The sequence below is a fragment of the Sardina pilchardus genome, chromosome 2 (genome assembly GCF_963854185.1).
Source record: "Sardina pilchardus chromosome 2, fSarPil1.1, whole genome shotgun sequence".
Classification (NCBI taxonomy): Eukaryota; Metazoa; Chordata; class Actinopteri; order Clupeiformes; family Clupeidae; genus Sardina; species Sardina pilchardus.
In genome coordinates, this window is record NC_084995.1 from 14,748,648 (window position 1) to 14,762,548 (window position 13,901).

Sequence of the window (13,901 nt, forward strand, 5' to 3'; positions counted from 1 at the left end):
TCTTCTAGCACACTCTAAGTGGCTGCAGCTTCAGGACCCTGGCCAGAGGCAGCAGCACTCATTTCACGCAAGCCAGCGCTGAGCTCTAGAGTACAAGGAGGCATGAAGGCATGAAACTGCTCTGTGGAACGAGGAGTGTGACCTCTGGACGCTCGTCTCCGGAGAAAACGGCGTCGTTGTCCGTCTCACTTGTGATGGGGGGGGGGGGGGGGGAGAGTGAGAGGCAGGGAATGAGAAGAATGAGCGAGGGAGGGGGGACTGGGAGAATAGATGTGGGCGAGAGAGACAAGACAAAGAGACAGATAGAGAGAGAGAGAGAGAGCATATACCACTCATACAGGAGAGAAAGGGAAAGAGGGAGAGAGCATGTACCACTCATACAGAAGAGAGAGAGGGAAAGAGAGAGAGAGAGCATGTACCACTCATACAGAAGAGAGAGAGGGAAAGAGAGAGAGACAAGACAAAGAGACAGACAGTGAGAGAGAGAGAGAGAGAGAGAGAGAGAGAGAGAGAGAGAGAGAGGATGAGGGAGAGAGAGATCATATACCACTCATACAGAAGAGAGTTAGAGGGAAAGAGAAAGACAGACAGAGAGAGAGAGAGAGAGAGAGGGAGAGAGAGGAGTGAAAATGCATGGTCTTTTCTAGGTCAAATCAGCCACAGTTAAGTGAGATCATTAGGATAGACTGCTTCATAGCAGCTTAACTAATAATGGCACCAGCTGTTGGTGTATAGCACCAGAGTTTAGATGGATTATACTGTTTTTGTGCTTCCTCAATCTCACTCTTTTGTGCTTCCTGATTCTGGAAATTGATACTATACTACAGTATACAATTATACATACATACATACATACATACATACATACATACATACAGTACATGCATAATATATCTATATAAAGCCAAGATGGCTGTTAGTCACACATCTTCATATATAAACACATACATATATATATATATATATATACACACACTGTATGTATGTAATCACACACAAACGCATACAGTATACATATATATATATATATATATATATATATATATATATATATATATATATATATATATATATGAGCGGGCATATATATATGTGTGTGTTTATATATGAAGATGTGTGACTAACAGCCATCTTGGCACCTGTTTTGTATAAAACCCTCTTTGATACAGACTGGATGCATCCTGTATACTGCAGCATACTGCAGTCAGCATCAGTCACTTTTGGACGCTTTATAATTTAGTCTCTCTGTCTCTCTCTGTCTGTGTATGTGTGTGTGTGTGTATGTGTGTGTGTGTGTGTGTGTGTGTGTGTGTGTGTGTGTGAGGAGTGTGCGTGTGTGTGTGTGAGGTGTGTGTGTGTGTGTGTGTGTTTGTGTGTGTGTGAGGAGTGTGCGTGTGTGTGCGTGTTGGCATGTGTGTGTAGCGGTGCGCTTTTATCTGTGCTTTTTTCTGTGTGTCTGTGTTTATTTGCATGTGTGAGTGCACTGACCACGGCGCTCTGCTTGAGTATGCTTGGATGCCTATGTTCCCTTGTCGTTTCATTAGAAGGAGGCACACTGCTGACTTGCATCGGCGCTACCCTGTGGGGATGTGTCTAGCCTTAAGTCATTATGTTGGCACGTTACGTTTAATGGATTTATATTAATGAAGTCTCAGTCCACTGGGCTGTAGTTTGTTATTGAAGGCTGGACAGGGTGGGAAGTCGCCAAAAGAGGCAGGTGCCATTTGCTATACTCAACAACAAGAAATATGCTGCGCAGATAATGCTGAATTATTTGACTTCACAGACTCCACAGACAGACTCCACAGACAGCGTTCTTTCACACAAAACTGCAAGGCTGAGCGGGCACACTTCTTCCCAAACAACAACAGCAGCACACAGGCAGCCACCAAGGGTTTGGTATTAATCATAAGTCTGGTAACTGCTGATGAGTTAAGGATTAAAATGGAATTCCATACGGACACATGCACACACAACATGGAAAGCACCATTAGCAATGTGACTGTATACGAAAAGAGTCTAGAGTCAGGCGAAACACATTTCCCCCCAATTACTAGCCAACTTCCAAAGTAGGTAGCTCGAGCAGCGCCGCTGTTTCAGTGGAGCTGACACAGGAGCAACAGTAACCATAGAAACTGAACTCCAGAGCTCAGAGTCCGTAATATTAGCCATGTAAATGTCCCTGTTATTCCGCTACCCAGTGTTCCTTTAACGGGCCAGAGATACACAGCTCATGCAGATGGCCTAAGATGCCCTGCGCACAGCTCTACGGCACAAAAGAACTGCGAAGCACTATTTCATACAAGCTGCCGCAGGGTGATATTATCCTAATGGCGAGCACCTAATAAAATTTTGCTTCAGCTAAATCTTGTAGCAATTCCAGAAAGAAAGCAGGTCAATACTTAAAGCTGTGGCTGCTGAATGCACTGTTGCTGGTGACACCAAAGAGCCTGTGTTTCTATCATTCTCCTGTATTGTTCTTCTTGTATTGTTTTAGGATAGGGCTGAAAGATTAATCGATTTTTTTAAAAATTGAAATCACATTTCAACTAATGCAATTAGCAAATTGAAAAGGCTGCAATTAACCACACAGCTTGCGACTATGATTATTTGAGAGTATTTTGGGATTACCAGAAATGATGCACACAAACAAACAAACAAACAAAGATACTGTGTAAAACCTATTGCGGAGCAGTTGCTTGCTCCTGAGGCACATTTGAAAAGGAGGCACAGGCATCAGTATGATGAAGGTACAGCAAAAAAGGCTACCAGAAGTAGTGCTGGTGTTGGCCAACAGAACAAGCATAATCAAACTGAGACTGTACGCAGAGTCATTTTTAATCTATTATACAGATAATGTTGAACTGAAGCTATTCTTTCAAAAATATAGCAAATCAAATCACATTCACTTGTGTGTGACATATGTCAAATCACATTCACATATTCACATAATGTTAGAAAAAATGCAATTAGATACTCTCCTTAAACCATCCAGCCCTATTTTAGGACCTAGCTACTGAGCCAGCAGGCAGAATACTGTATCCATAGAGACATCAATTCAACAAGACAGTTCAGCACCTTCCCAGTCACTGTGAGGCTTCCTCCCCAAAACTTCTCAGCGTTGTAAAGACATCGGTGTGACTCCCCAGTCAGCCTAGCAGGTATGCAAACAGGCACACCAGCAGCAGCCCAGCTCCTCTCTCTGCTTTATTAAATAACAGCACTAATTGCTGAGAGCGCACACAGATTTCATGGAATACATGTTATCGTACATACTCGCTCCAGGGTGATCATTACAGAACGGCAGTCCTTTTCCAACTGCAACACACCTCAATTTGACATACTGTTTCTGGTTTCTCTATTAAAGGGACACTTCACCGATTAGCTTTGTATCTTTAGAAAACCAGTCATGTTTTTGAATGGTCATGCATCATTCCCTCAGTTTGCATTGAGATGGGAGAAAAATACGGATTTCAATGAAACCCATTAATAGGACTTCCTGCTTTCAATGATGTAAAATTATGATTTTTACATCATTGAAAGCAAGAAGTCCAACATTGAAATCCGTATTTCTCCCATCTCACGGCAAACTGAGGCAATGATGCACGACCATTCAAAAACATGACTGGTTTTCTAAAGATACAAAGCTTAATGCTAATCGGTGAAGTGTCCCTTTAATTCAGCGTAAGGCCAAAAGAGAATAAGGATCTGAACAACCTAGTCCTGCTAGGCAATTCCCTTTCCGTGCTTGGTTGTTAATACACAACACACCTGGAAGTGGCATCTGTCACATTTTGCATGTATTTACATTAGCTGTATACACATAGACCTACTGCACAGATACAAATACAAACACATAGACCCACTGTACCTGCATATACACAGACCTATGGCACATCTATACTGTACATTTAAAGGTGAAATCAGGTATGTGATCCATTAGGTCCAACCCAACACTAGGAGTGCGATAAATGAGATAATGATGGTGAGCCAATGCCCTCCACACACAGTATACTTTAATCAAATCATTTTGCTTCAAAACCTGATAAACCCGCAGTCTCTTCCTGACCTGAAATATCAATCTGTGGGGAAAAAAACTATAGGAGTCTGGCAAAACAAATGCTCATTTAAAAAAAGTGTCAATACAAATTTAGAGGGTTTTGTACTCTTCATTTGTTGTGTAGGATACGCGCAATCTCCTGGGATAGATCCAGATAGATAGCAACAGTTGCCACAGCAATCGGAGATGTTCTCCATCATTATAGGTCAGGCTTTGGAATAGGACTGGCAAATGGCTTTCACACAGAGTGTTACGGGCTGATAAATTATGCCGGTAGCTGTGATCCATGTTGTTAAATGTGAGTTTACCTCATTCCCCAAATTACATTACACATCCAATTTGCCTCTGGAGTGGGTCAATCACATGGCCCACATTGTGACCATTTTGTCTCATTTTTGTGCTCCATAACAACCTGTTAGTCCTCTGTGCCTGCCAGCTCAATAACACAATTGGGACATCTGTCCTTAGCTTGCATTTCCATCCCAATTACATCCTATAAAGACTCAAGCCATATGCCTTTCACAATAGACTGCACCCCCTTGAGACAACCACAGCATGTTTGTGCTGCAAATCAAGGATGCACCTCAACACACAGTGAACGACCACAGCTGCTGTGTTCTTTATGTTGTTTAAGGCAGAGTCAGTTCATAGTTTCTTGTTAAATGTAGCACATTGTGTAATTAATTGTCAGTTGAACCATTTCACACTGCAACCACTGTCGATCTCTAGAAATGTGATACTACTCATTAATATGCTGGAGAGTCTTGTCTGTTTGCTTTAATCAACCAACAGCTAAACTGACACAAAATGGCAACATAAATGTCTGCAGACTGCAAGATTATGACTGCAAGATTATGTTTAATGAAGTCTCAAGGAAATGTCATTTAATTTTCTCCGACTTATACACACATGAGAATGGGCTGTGGCTACTGCCCTCGTTCCTCAATCAGTCTGACCAAGCTTTAGTCACAGCAGAGTTACTGTTCATGTCAACCTGTTTCAAAGAGACACTTAGCAAAGAAAGAGCTAACTAGAAAAGCACTCAGAGAGTGCAGACCTCCGCCAAGCGAAAACATAACCACCTCCTGGATCAAGACGGTGATCTGGATCACTCCCAAAATGTAATGGTTTCTTCCTTGGGTCCTTTTAGACCTTTCCTGAAAATGTCATTGAAATCTTTTTGAGTAATCTTGCTAACAAACAGACAAACAAACAAACATACAAACAAACAAACCCAGATGAAAACATAACCCTCCTTGGCGGAGGTAATGAAGGAGCCGTGACAGGAGCTGGACACCTGTGTGCATGGCCAGCATTCCCACAGACAGAACTGTTGAGGGGTCAGCCCCTTCCTCCGCACTGCATAGCCACTGATCTGGGAACAGATGAATGGACCAGCGTCCAGAGGGGGTGGGACTTATTAAAGCACAGTAATATGCTGCTCAGAGGACCGTGGCATGAACATCCCGACCGGCACGCGCTCCCACGCACCGCGGCCCACCGCCACCGCCACCGCCACCGCCCCGAGGCCTGGCATCAGCTCTTTACCGCGCGCGCGACCGCGTACAACATGTGACAGTGCGTGAATCCGCCGGCCGCTGAGTAATGACGCATGAACTCGCGGGGTATCCACAAACCCATTACTCGGCCGTGAGCACACGCGGGAGGCGCGCTGATGAAGGCGAGGAGGCCATGTTGTTTACCCGCCACGGAGGCGTCTGCAAGACGGTTGCAAGACACAGTAGCGCACACAACAACATACACATAAGCACACACATGAACACACACACACATATGCATCATTCCAGACTATTTCAGGACGGCGGAAGGAGATGTGTTTGTGGGCGAGGAAATGAGTTCGCCGACACGCCTGGCCTGCGGGTAATTGGCTTGCGGTGCGGCGGGCGGGCGGGGGGACCCCTGCTGGTCAGTTAATAGCAGGGCAGCGGGAGACCCCCACCTCCACAGGGGCGCGACACGAGCCTCCAGAGGGCAGGGCCTGTGAAGATCTCATCTCATTCACAGTCACTCCGGCACACATCTCCGCTCCAGCAGCCCAGTCAGAGCCGAGCCAGGGATCGATATCTGTCCGGGCCACTCGGTCGAGGCGCCAGTGGAACACCTTAACAGCGGCCGCTTGCCAAACACGGGCCGGATATCAGAAAGCAAAAAGCAAAAAAAAAAAAAAAAACGTTTGATTGTGAAAAGTTGTGCTGTGGCCAATTTCTTTTTTTTTTTTAACAGTGTAATCATACGTTTCTAATGCAGTGTTTTCACTGTTTGCAGACAGCGGAGTCCACCGTTCCCACCAGCTGACATAGACTGTGTGGGAGTGCAACAACAACCCTCCCTTTTTGTGAAAGCTCTAAAATTACAGTTTCTCTCCAACACAGAGGTCTATGTGTGAGTATAATGAAGTCTGCCTACTAAGTTCTTTTGCCACATTCGTATGGACCTGGGCCTGAAGACATGGAGGCCACCTCTGCCTAGTGCCATCACTAGGGTGCCTCTCAACCTCTCTCCTCGATGCTCGGTCCTCCAGGCTCGTCCCCACTGATCTATAACTAAGACTGGATAGACTATCCCATTGTTGCCGCCCCATCATTCCGTGGCCTAGTGCCAGGAAGTAGAGGAAGACACACTTTCAGCATGGCTTAAGGACAAGGACAAAGACCGCTAATGGAAGCTGATGTGCTTTTACAAGCATTTCCTTGTAGCCTAGCCTGGATGTTAGTTTCCAAATCAAACAGTGGTAAACGGTAGTAGTGATGCCCACAAACATAGATAAAAATAGCAAGAATGTGTACATTTATACAGCAAAGGCTGTTTCCTGACGCTGTTTATGATCAGTTTGTAAAGGTTAGGTGAAGCAATGTTAGGAATCCCTCATCGATGTGATTGGTTAGGATGGACCAATGATTTCAAAATGAACACAAAGTCCACGCCCATTACGATGCTAGGGTTGGACACATTTCCCAATGGGCAGCGCCCAGACCCTCTTCATGAAGTGAAATGACATATTCACTCTGGTGAAATCTGGCTATCAATCATGCACTAAAGGTCTGCATGGGGGCAGTTAAATAGGCATGAACTCTAGGTCCAGTGCTGTCATGTCTCTACTGGAGCGTCACCAACAGACCATAAAACATAAAGCAAAAAAGTTAAACTAGTAACGCTGTTCCGCTTCACCAAACTGCATCTGTGTACTGATGTCCTTATACTGTTCAATATCATACAGAGTTGCCTATGATCACTCCCCTTCTTGTAACATGATTGTTACACAAATATAAAACCAATCTTATTTGCATACAACTCAATTTCATTTTAAATAAACACATCAAATTCCCTCACCCACTCTCATGGAATACACAGTGCAGAATAGTGCCAATTTTCTTTTCTTGCTTTCAGAAATCTCACAGAAATGACCTAAGCACATGTGCAACTCCAGACCTCTCTCTTGTCTCTATGTACCAAGGTCCACAGCAATCCTGACCAATGGCCAACCCTTCCCCCCACTCATTTCCTCCCAGATACCATTTTCTCATCAGAGGGACGGAGGTTGAGACTTCAAGGCAACCTGATCTGCAGTCCTGCGGCCCTCCGGCCCCCACATCCTACAGCCATGCCCAGGCCTCCATTACTCCATCAGAGCCTGGCCCTCAGCGCAATCAATAACCAGTCACATTCACTACTGTAGGTGTTAAAGAATGGAGGGTGCTCACAGGCCTTGTTGTATTCTTGATATCCTTTTAAACGAACAAATTAGCTTCAACAATGCCAAATACTTTTTTGTGAAACTATTCTTTTCATTGTTTAGAAATGATGCTTTGTAAGAGTGTATTTCAGCTTGACTGAAGTACAATATAATCTTTTTCCCCCTTGAATTCCTCTGTATGCAAACAGTGGTTGCTGCTTGATGCTGCATAAATGCTGCAACAGAAACCTTGATAGACTTTTGATGCTAACAATGTTTTTAATTGCAGTAGTCAGTAGTCATAGGAAAAACCACATATGGTCTAGATCACTTAGGATCATCGTGAGTCACTGGCATACCCAAACTGTGATCTGGCCTGCTACAGTGTCTGGCAGACACACAACAGGAGCATCCAAATGAGAATCAAATCAAGATGGCTCAGAGTACAATTCGGATTTCAATATTGAAATGGTCTGGTTAGGATCTCTCCACTGCATCTGCATCTCTCTCTCCTCTCCGACCCACACGCCCACTCACTAGTGATTTACAGTACACTCACCAGGGATTCACACACTGTGCTTGTTTACACAAAATACTGTATCTGCAAACCTGATGTGGTAAATGCCCTCACAGTTTTCTCTTCATTATGAAGTCTTTCAGACTACCTCTTAATATCTCTCAATCGCACTAGTGATGAGCTCATATATGTTGAATAGCCTGCATCCCTAGAGGTGTGAGGAATGTGGCCCAGTGCCACATAAACAGCACAAGAGTCAATACAGATGACACACAAGGCGCCGGAACTGGTCCATAAATCTATAAATATATGGCAAGAGGCCTGCCGCCTGTCCCCTACACTTCCCATTTCATGTGTCAGTGGGTTTCACAAGCCCAAGTGCAGATGCTCGCTGAGCACAGCTTCGCACGTCTTCTTCACTAGAGCTCTCGATGGGAACAGGCTGAGGCACTCAGGTGGGAACTGGCCTTGTCACTTAGGCCTGTCCATCCATGCTTGTGAACACAACCAAGCCCAGCGTTCAGGCCCACAGTCTGGGTGATGTGAACACAACCAAGCCCAGCTTTCAGGCCCACAGTCTGGGTGATGTGAACACAACCAAGCCCAGCTTTCAGGCCCACAGTCTAGGTGATGTGAACACAACCAAGCCCAGTGTTCAGGCCCACAGTCTGGGTGATGTGAACACAACCAAGCCCAGCTTTCAGGCCCACAGTCTGGGTGATGTGAACACAACCAAGCCAAGCTTTCAGGCCCACAGTCTGGGTGATGTGCACCTGTATGGTGGCAAATTCAAATACCAAGGGCAGATGAAGAGCTTGCTTAAATGCATGAAGTCCTATTTTGAGTCTGATACTGAGTGGTCAGATACTGTAACAGCTTCTGGGAACTAAACGCAAAGATCGTCTGACAAGAGAAATAAAGAGCTATATTTATTACTGTGCAGTCACAGTTCTAGTCATCATGACATACACATTCCTAAATTATGGAATTCTAGAGGAATAGTGTTCTTGTGTATCCTGGTTATTAGTTGTTTAAATTTTCAGGGATGACAATCTGACACTGTATTCTGCATAGCACGTCAAACATACACACCCCTCAGGTAAACAGGCAAATTGTTCAAACATGTATATGGGATATGGTGAATGTAAAGTTAGTCTTGTTGTTGTGTTCCATTGAGACTATAGTGGATGCTCTGTATACTGTACAATAGGCATTATCAACTTTAATATGAATGCATGTAGATCACTTCCTGAGCCAATCGTCACATGGAATTACGAAGTCCTACATATTTACACTACATGCATACATTTGCACTTTACTTCTGCACTTTATATACACTCCACCTCACGTGTACTGTTCTGATACTATGCCTTGTATATTGTATTGGATATTGTGTGATGTGTCTATGTGCCTACATGCAATTGTTGTCTATTGTACAGTCTGTGTCTATATTACTATTGTTTGAATGTTACTACTGTCTGTCTATTGCACTACTACCTGTCTACTTGCTAAATGTACAGAGTTTTAACATCTACTGCAGTCAAATCCCTTGTATAAGTATACTTGGCCAATAGAAACTGATTCTGACTCTGATTCTGATATCAGGTAAGTGTGGAAGGAAACACATGCAACTCCTTTGGGCACTCTATTATCTAACACAAGACAGGAACGGCTGAGCAGACCACGCTCAACATACTGCATGACCCAAGACAGGTGCCAGGGGCAACGAGCTCCCACAGGCAACTACTGTAGTACTACAGCGTTCAGACAGAAAAGAAGGACTAACAAGCATGTTACACACACAGTAGCCTGCTCCACACAGTATGCTTTTGGTCTTCCTACTGAATAGCGTAGTAGTTGGTCTGTTCCTACTTTCAAAACAAAGATAAGTCACACAAAAACAACAGCAGAAGAAGTGTCCTCAGTTGACATAGCAGAATTCCAAACAACATTCCATAAACATTGATTTAGAGCTGCAAAGCCAATGCTATTCATCAATATGCTGTATATAAACTGTAACATGCCCATTGTTTTAGTTGTGCCTATGGGTTTCATCAGGTCCCTTTCCACAGGTGTATTAATCAAGGACCAAGGCATTCTGCACTCATAACCTAGGTGCTTGATTTCATACACCTGTGGGGAGGGACCCGATGAAACCCATGAATAGCAAGAGTTGCTGACCTACAGATTTTAGAGTCCATGTTCATTTGATGTCCTCAAATGAGAACTCCAAATTGGCATCCAAAGGTGGTCAGCTCTGTATCCTGTTGTAGCTTACAGTGGAAAACGGTGCCTAAGAAGAACTGCTATGTCGAGTACCACTAGCATGCAAAATAATAATTCAAACATCATCATAATGACCACAAGCAGTTTGAAGACAAACTGTTTAATAATAGAGAATAGCAAATAGTAATACTAAAATGGTTAATTTGCCGTTTTGCTTAGTTGAAGCAATGTTGTGTTGTCAGTAGCCTACAAGAGAATTAAATGAATCATCTCATTTCATGACAATTCAAATAGCTGCAGATAATAACCCTCAGAAAATCACTGTGATTGTTTGTAGGTAAGCTGGAGTGTATGCAGTTTTCACTTTGGATAAGGGGACATGCAAGGCAAGAGTAAGCGATGCTACTTGTATGTGTGAGTGATAGTGTTCTTAACATCAGCTATAGCCAGTCTCCCAATTTTAAGGGTAGGCCTACTACCTACTACCTAGCGCTTAATTGTCAAATTATCTTTTGTCTAGTTTTCACTGGAACATGATCAATATACAGAAGAAATCAGGAGAGTATTCAGTATTAAAGGCCGCTTAAGCCAATGGACAGATTGGTTGACATGTGATGTGTTTTTGTGAAAATTAGCTCTCTGAAAGAGAGTGGTGCCAATGTCATTTGGTTCCAGGCTGATCGGACCACTTCAGTTCAGTTCAGTTTAAGACTAGGCCCATTTCCAAAGGAAATCCAACACAGAGACCACCAACAACAATCAGCACAGTGAAACTCATGGGAACGCCACACCAGAAGCATTATGGCACTGATACACAAGCAGGATTCATGGTTCACACTGATGCAGTCCATTGATTGCAAATGCATTGTTTTAATTTCCATTATTTTATTCCTTCCATGATGTATGCTGCCGATGTGGGTCCACTACCTTCCTTCAGCAGGGGGCCTGTTACTTTCAGCCTGTGAGGACCCCATAATGTATTTTGCTATGTTCTGCTGATTAGGCAACAGTCACTAGCAGTATTCAAAATGCACCAGATGCAATTAAAAGCTTTCACATAAAAACACTGGCGCAATAAAAATAACTCTGAGATTCCAGTTTGGATGATGCAAGAGCAATTAGGACCAATAAAGACAACAATCAAACTAGAAATTAGTGGCCTATCACAAGATATAGGAACCAATACACTGTTCAGTACTAGGAAATGTAGAAATTCACTCCTCCAAATTAACAACTCATTCACGTCAGTGTCATAATGTACTATACAGTATACAGTATATATCTCTCTCTCTCTCAATGAAAGGATCAGGATGTTTGGTGTAAGGGTGCTAGTGTGAGTATCATCTGTCTATATGAAGAACTACCACTACTAGGCCTCCTGCCACGACTACTACTGCTGCTACTACTACTACTACTACTACTACTACTACTACCACTACTACTAATATTACTACTACTGCTAACTCTATTGGAATTCATAGCCAAAATGCTCAATTATTACCAAAAAAAAATATGCGCTGTCCACCCAATCAAACAAAAACATGACCACATGCATTATGCCCATATGCTCAGAGTGGCTTCCCTAATGCATACAGTAGACTAGAAGAAGCTTTTCCTCAACTAGTCTATTTCCTATCTAACAACAGAACGAGGTCCAACTGGGTGGTTTCATTGCTTTTCTTAGCTATCAGTCCACTACTTACACTGAATGGTCCAAACCTAAAATGAGAACAAAATCTACACTAAAATATTATGATACAGTGGCCAATCTTCAGAATCTATCTTGGCCTTAAATGTGTATTTCTGCTTTAGTAGTTGTATTTCCCTGACTATTCAGGATTTCATGATAGAATAGTGTTGCTATAGGCCTACATTGGCTTGATGTTCTACTCTTAAAACGGTAGGCCTATTCTTAAATATTTCTCATGGATTGTTTTAGGTTAGCTGGTAGTTTCAGAGGGTAGGCTTAACTGTAGAAAAATCAACCAGCATCTCGCCCGGAGGTATACAGCTAAAAGTAGCCAGGCCTTCTGCATTACGAGCGGAGCTGATGCGAGTGCATATTCAAGGGAAAATCTCAGTCTACTTTTGGGGATATATTGAGGGGCTGCACGTTTTTCTTCATCTAAAGCAATATTACAACCAAGTGTATATATCAAAAGTACAAAATTTTCTCAACAACATCTGCAGGCTGATGAAGTCTGAATAATGGTCTCCATTGAAATACTATTTATTCAGAAGATCGACAAGTAGCTTAATCCATGCCTTTCATCTTTACTGTTCGATGCAAACACAATCCAGAAATAAAAACATCCATCGTGCATGTATAGGGAGCAATAGTCAGGTAGGTAATCGTCGATCATGAAATATTTAAAATAAACGATATCTTTCATCAAATGTTTCATCAAGCATCCTCCTATACTTGCATGTTTTAAACAAAGGACGCACGGTCAATAGTCTATGGTCGACCAGTATAATCTTACAAATACATCACTGAAATTTAGGTCAATAGGGAAGTACTACATTTTTTTTATACCAACGCAACCCCCCATCCGCCTTAGATGGAGAATCAGTCTCTAATGGATTCCATTTTCAGTCTAAAGCCAGTATACTATAGCCCAACAACTGCAGGGATCAAATCGCGTGGTTCTCTTGGCACTACATAACACAAATACAAATCAATGGGTTATAAAAATTGCCAGAGTCCATTTGTTCTTTACATTGAATGTAAGGTTAAATAATAGCAACCGTAGCCTATTTAACAGCCTAAACATTGCGGTGTAGGTGGGGAGTATGACAGCTGGAAAAGCAACTGGAATGACATTGCGCTTACCGAATAATATCCAGGGGAAGCGTGGCTGTGGCAACTCCCCGCTCGTTCTTTTCCAAATATTCAAAGACTACAAACGCTGACAATCATTCCTTGTACCTGGCATGGATTATAAACCTTGGCTAGAATGTGTGAATAAAGAAAAAAAGGTAACATCCGCTCAGTGTCCGAAGAAAACGGCTGGACAAGAGCGAAACCGGATGACTGCGGTGCGCAGCTACGAGGCAGAGGTAGGAGCGCTTGCACTCGCCTCCTGTACCATCCTTTCTTCCCATTTGACATCATGTTGCGATGACGGTATGAAGCCCGTAGCGACATCTTTTGGTTACATCAGGAACAGCCAGTGTTTTTTTTTTCCTCAATCAGAAATTTGTCCAAGCAAGTCTGGCAACTTGAGCCAGTGATTTTATAGTGAAACACCCCATTTGTCTGAATCGGGAGTTTAAATGGTCAAAATGGCTAGTCTAACCCTCACTGAATTGTTTGACGGGTTTACAAAAGTGAATGTGATATTGCTCTCTGAGACACGCGCGCACAGGACACAATGCGTGTTTGTAGAAATTGAGACGCTGTC

At 43.1% G+C, this 13,901-nt stretch overlaps 1 protein-coding gene across 1 annotated transcript in view; it reads right to left on the reverse strand.

Annotated features, from left to right (window-relative positions):
• ctnnd2b (catenin (cadherin-associated protein), delta 2b) overlaps positions 1-13,541 on the reverse strand; it is a 78,678-nt gene extending 65,137 nt beyond the window's left edge. Inside the window, exon 1 of the mRNA XM_062554409.1 lies at positions 13,331-13,541. The gene's annotated coding sequence lies outside the window, so the exon portion shown is untranslated. The remainder of the gene's footprint in view (positions 1-13,330) is intronic.
• Between the last annotated feature and the right edge of the window lie 360 nt (positions 13,542-13,901).